This window comes from Vulpes vulpes, chromosome 1 (genome assembly GCF_048418805.1).
Source record: "Vulpes vulpes isolate BD-2025 chromosome 1, VulVul3, whole genome shotgun sequence".
NCBI classification, from domain to species: domain Eukaryota; kingdom Metazoa; phylum Chordata; class Mammalia; order Carnivora; family Canidae; genus Vulpes; species Vulpes vulpes.
The window spans coordinates 18,979,218-18,984,819 of record NC_132780.1 but is presented as its reverse complement, the minus strand read 5'-3'; the positions used below and the strand labels follow the sequence as shown (position 1 = coordinate 18,984,819).

At 42.9% G+C, this 5,602-nt stretch overlaps 1 pseudogene; it reads left to right on the top strand.

Annotated features, from left to right (window-relative positions):
* The first annotated feature begins 356 nt into the window (after window positions 1-356).
* LOC112912625 (integrator complex subunit 4 pseudogene) lies at window positions 357-3,365 on the top strand (annotated as a pseudogene).
* The last annotated feature ends 2,237 nt before the right edge of the window (window positions 3,366-5,602 follow it).

Sequence of the window (5,602 nt, the reverse complement as noted above, 5' to 3'; positions counted from 1 at the left end):
TATACTTTGGAGAAGGATTACAAATGTAAAGAATGTCACAAACCTTTAGCTGCAACTCCCAAATTACTCAACATCATAGTTATTATACTGGATAGAAACCATAAAATGTAGAGAAAGTGGCAGTATCTTTAACTGGAATTCAATCTGTACTCAATATTCCAAAAATGCATACTAGATCCAAACTCTAAAAATATAATGAATGAGGAAAGATCCTTGTTTTAAATATATACTTTAAAAATACCAGAGAGTACACAGAAGAAAGTAACTTAAAATGTAAATATTTAGAAAAGTAAGTGAATATGAAATGTCAGTAAATGTCATAGAATTCACAGTAGAAAGCAGTTTGACAGGTGGAGTACGGAAGCTGAGAGGGCCCGCGGGCAGTCATGGCGGCTCACCTAAAGAAACGAGTGTACGAGGAATTCACTAAGGTGGTCCAGCAACAACAGGAGGAAATTGCAACCAAGAAACTGCGATTGACAAAACCAAGTGAATCTGCAGCACTCCACATAGATCTGTGTAAAGCTACCTCCCCAGCAGATGCTTTGCAGTATCTACTCCAGTTTGCCAGAAAGCCTGTTGAAGCAGAAAGTGTGGAAGGAGTAGTCAGGATTCTCTTGGAACATTATTACAAGGAGAATGATCCATCTGTGAGACTGAAAATTGCATCATTGTTGGGTTTATTATCAAAGACTGCAGGATTTTCACCAGACTGCATTATGGATGATGCCATTAACATCCTGCAGAATGAAAAGTCTCATCAAGTCCTTGCTCAACTGTTGGACACCTTGCTTGCAATTGGCACTAAACTCCCAGAGAATCAAGCTATCCAGATGGGATTAGTTGATGTAGCCTGCAAGCACCTCACAGATACCTCTCATGGTGTAAGGAATAAGTGCCTGCAATTACTTGGCAATCTTGGCTCTTTGGAGAAAAGTGTCACAAAAGATGGAGAAGGCCTAGCTGTCAGAGATGTCCAGAAGATTATAGGGGATTACTTCAGTGACCAAGACCCACGTGTCAGAATAGCAGCTATAAAAGCCATGTTGCAGCTTCATGAAAGAGGACTGAAATTACACCAAGCAATTTATAATCAGGCCTGTAAATTGTTGTCTGATGACTATGAACAAGTGCACAGTGCTGCAGTCCAACTTATCTGGGTTGTCAGTCAGCTCTATCCTGAAAGCATTGTCCCCATTTCTTCTTCTAATGAAGAAATTCGCTTAGTTGATGATGCATTTGGAAAAATTTGTCACATGGTCAGTGATGGCTCCTGGGTGGTGCGAGTTCAGGCTGCAAAACTATTGGGCTCAATGGAACAAGTCAGTTCACATTTCTTGGAGCAGACACTCGACAAGAAGCTCATGTCAGATCTCAGGAGAAAACGCACTGCACATGAACGTGCCAAGGAACTTTACAGCTCAGGAGAGTTTTCCAGTGGCAGAAAGTGGGGAGATGATGCACCCAAAGAAGAAATAGATACAGGAGCTGTGAACTTGATTGAGTCAGGAGCTTGTGGAGCCTTTGTTCATGGATTGGAAGATGAGATGTATGAGGTCCGCATTGCTGCCGTGGAGGCTCTCTGCATGCTGGCCCAATCTTCACCTTCTTTTGCGGAGAAGTGCCTTGATTTCCTGGTTGACATGTTTAATGATGAAATTGAGGAAGTACGTCTGCAGTCCATACACACCATGAGAAAAATTTCTAATAATATCACTCTCCGAGAGGATCAGCTTGATACTGTCCTGGCTGTGTTAGAGGATTCGTCCAGAGATATTCGAGAGGCTCTTCACAAACTTTTATGCTGTACTAATGTTTCGACTAAAGAAGGGATTCATCTTGCACTGGCGGAGCTGCTGAAAAATTTAACCAAGTACCCTACTGATAGAGACTCTATATGGAAGTGCTTGAAGTTTCTGGGAAGTCGGCATCCAACCCTGGTGCTTCCCTTGGTGCCAGAGCTCCTGAGCACCCATCCATTTTTTGACACAGCTGAACCAGACATGGATGATCCAGCTTACATTGCAGTTTTGGTTCTTATTTTTAATGCTGCTACAACCTGTCCAAAAATGCCAGCACTGTTCTCAGATCATACCTTCAGGCACTATGCCTACCTCCGAGACAGTCTTTCTCATCTTGTTCCTGCCTTAAGGTTACCAGGTAGAAAACTAGTGTCATCGGCTGTTTCTCCCAGTATTGCACCCCATGAGGACCCGTCCCATCAGTTCCTGCAGCAGAGCCTTGAAAGGGTGTACAGTCTTCAGCATCTGGACCCTCAGGGAACCCAGGAGCTGCTGGAGTTCACCATCCGGGATCTGCAAAGACTTGGAGAACTTCAGTCTGAACTAGCAGGAGTTGCTGACTTCTCAGCTACCTATCTTCGGTGTCAGCTTATTCTCATCAAGGCCTTGCAAGAAAAGTTGTGGAATGTGGCTGCCCCTTTATATTTGAAGCAGAGTGACTTGGCCTCCGCAGCAGCAAAACAGATCATGGAAGAGACCTACAAAATGGAATTCATGTACAGTGGTGTGGAGAATAAACAGGTGGTGATTATACATCACATGAGGCTGCAGGCCAAAGCCCTGCAACTTATAGTAACAGCACGGACTACTCGAGGAGTTGACCCCTTATTTGGGATGTGTGAAAAATTTTTACAGGAAGTGGACTTTTTTCAGAGGTGTTTTATTGCTGATTTGCCCCACCTACAGGACAGCTTTGTGGACAAACTTCTTGACTTTATGCCCCGACTCATGACATCCAAACCTGTGGAAGTGGTCAAAATTCTACAGACCATGCTGAGGCAGAGTACCTTCTTGCACCTCCCCCTTCCAGAGCAGATCCACAAAGCTTCAGCCACCATCATTGAGCCAGCAGGCGAGTCAGACAACCCTTTGCGGTTTACATCTGGATTGGTTGTGGCCCTGGATGTCGATGCGACCCTGGAACATGTGCAGGACCCTCAGAGCACTGTGAAGGTCCAGGTCTTATATCCAGATGGCCAGGCTCAGATGATTCATCCTAAGCCGGCAGACTTCCGGAATCCTGGCCCAGGGCACCACCGGCTTATCACTCAGGTGTACCTCTCCCATACTGCCTGGACAGAACCATGCCAGGTGGAAGTGAGGCTGCTACTGGCCTACAACTCCAATTCCCGCATTCCAAAATCCCCCTGGATTGAAGGTGGCGAAGTGTCACCCCAGGTGGAAACCAGCATCGAGGGCACCATCCCCTTCAGCAAGTCTGTGAAAGTTTACATAATGCCCAAACCCGCAAGGCACTGAGTCACAAGCATTGTGTAGAGCTGACGCTGAGAAGGACCTTCTTAGGTAGCAGAGTGAGCCCGAAGCCTAGAGCACTTCACCTGGAGCCGCGTATGGGCATGAGCACCATCACCCTTATAGTCTCATCTGGTATCAAACACAAAATAAATCATTTTGCATTAAAAAACAAAAACCTTCAAGTCTACACCTCTTCCTTTCCTACACCTTTCCTTCCCCCACCACCTCAATAAAGTTGAGAAAACAACCAAAAAAAAAGAAAGCAATTTGACAGTCACTCAGTTCAGACATTAATTACATCAAAATACTTATAACAAGGGATAATACAATGTTAAACAATTAGATAATATATTTGCTAGTATCCTTCAAAGATACAGGGGTTGTAACTTAGGTATACATCATTTTAATATATGCTTTTTTTTTTTTACATTGACCCTATGTGAGATGTGTGACTAGTACATATTTAATGTGTTTCTACTTTCAAATCACTTCAGAAAATTCATTATTCCTAGTGGATGTGTGAAATAATGTGACTGATTGTTGCTGCATCAAAAATATGAGATGCCCAGGATGCCTCAGTGGCTCAGCAGTTTAGCCTCTGCCTTTGGCTCAGGGTGTGATCCCAAGTCCAGGAATCGAGTCCCACATCGGGCTCCCTGCAGGGAGCCTGCTTCTCCCTCTGTCTATGTTTCTTTCTTCTTTCTTTCTTTCTTTCTTTCTTTCTTTCTTTCTTTCTTTCTTTCTTATCTTATTTATTTATTCATGAGAGACACAGAGAGAGAGAGAGGCAGAGACACAGGCAGAGGGAGAAGCAGGCTCCATTCAGGGAGCCCGACGTCGGACTCGATCCTGGAACCCCAGGATCACGCCCTGGGCTGACGGCAGATCTAAACCGCTGAGCCACTCAGGGATCCCTTCTGTCTATGTTTCTGCTTCTCTCTGTGTGTCTCTCATGAATAAATAAATAAAATCTTAAAAAAATATATATGAGATGCCTTCTTCATTAGGTGTAGCTTTAAAATGTCACATGGTAGAGTAGATGTTGGAGATGTAGAAGCTTTCTGGACAGTGGAATAGGCAGGATCAGCAAGGCATGTGCACATGTTCCACAAAGCACTAGTGTCCCAGGTGCATGATCCCAACATAGGTTTGATCCACTGTAGCTTTGTAAGCTTCCAATGATCCTGTAATTGCTGATGGTATCTCCCTTACTTCCACTTAACTCCATGATTAGTATAGTCTCATGCTCTGGACTCTGTTCCAGGTACTGATTGGTTGGAGACCAGTTCTGCTTCAAACAGCCCACCAAATTTTTTAGCCAGAAATCCCATGTTCTTTCACAGACTTTGCTGTGCTTATACCCATGATGTCTGGAGTGGAAATAGGATTTCTATCAGTTTTGTAAACCAATACTGCGAAGTTGAGTAGCAGATGATTAAACAATAATATAATTGTTATTAAACAATAATATAATCACATTCACATTAAACAAATGTTTACTTTTGTAAACAAACAAATGTTCACTGCCTCCTGTGATTTGAAGGCCATTGTGAAGAAAAACAATGTACTGAAAGAAAGTTCTTCATATTAGGACATATATCATTGCATCACATTTATTTATCTTTCTGGATATTTTTATAGCCCTTAATAAAAAATATAAAAAAAAACATTAAACAATAATATAATCAAAGTATAATAACCCAGTGTACCTGAGTGGCTCAGTTGTTTAGGTGTCTGCCTTCACTCAGATCGTGATTCCAGGATCCTGGGATTGAACCTCATGTCCGGCTCCCTGCTCAGGGGGAGTCTGCTTCTCCTTCTCCCTCTGCCCCTCCCCCTGCTTGTGCTCTCTCTGTCTCTCTCTCAAATAAATAAAATCTTAAAAAAAAATTTTTAAATCCTTTTTTAAAAAAAGATTTTATTTATTTGTGAGACACAGGGAGAGAGGCAAAGACATAGGCAGAGGGAGAAGCAGGCTCCCAGCAGGGAACCTGATGCAGGACTCAATCCCAGGACTCTGGGATCACAACCTGAGCTAAAGGCAGTAACACAACCACTGAGTCACCCAGGTGCCCCAGTAAATGAAATCTTTTAAAAATATATATAATAACCCATTTCATTTTATAGCTGTTTTCGTTCGGCTATACCAAGAAAAGAATAATACTTGTAGAAAATAAGATGCATACTTTGTTTCATGTGCACATGCATATTTATGAAGGGATCTGACAAAGGATATTTCATTTGGAATCAGTCAAAAGTCATCTAAGGTTGACAGGGTCCAGGTCCTAGTTGGTTGAAGTCACAGAGCAAGCAAGGATAGGCGT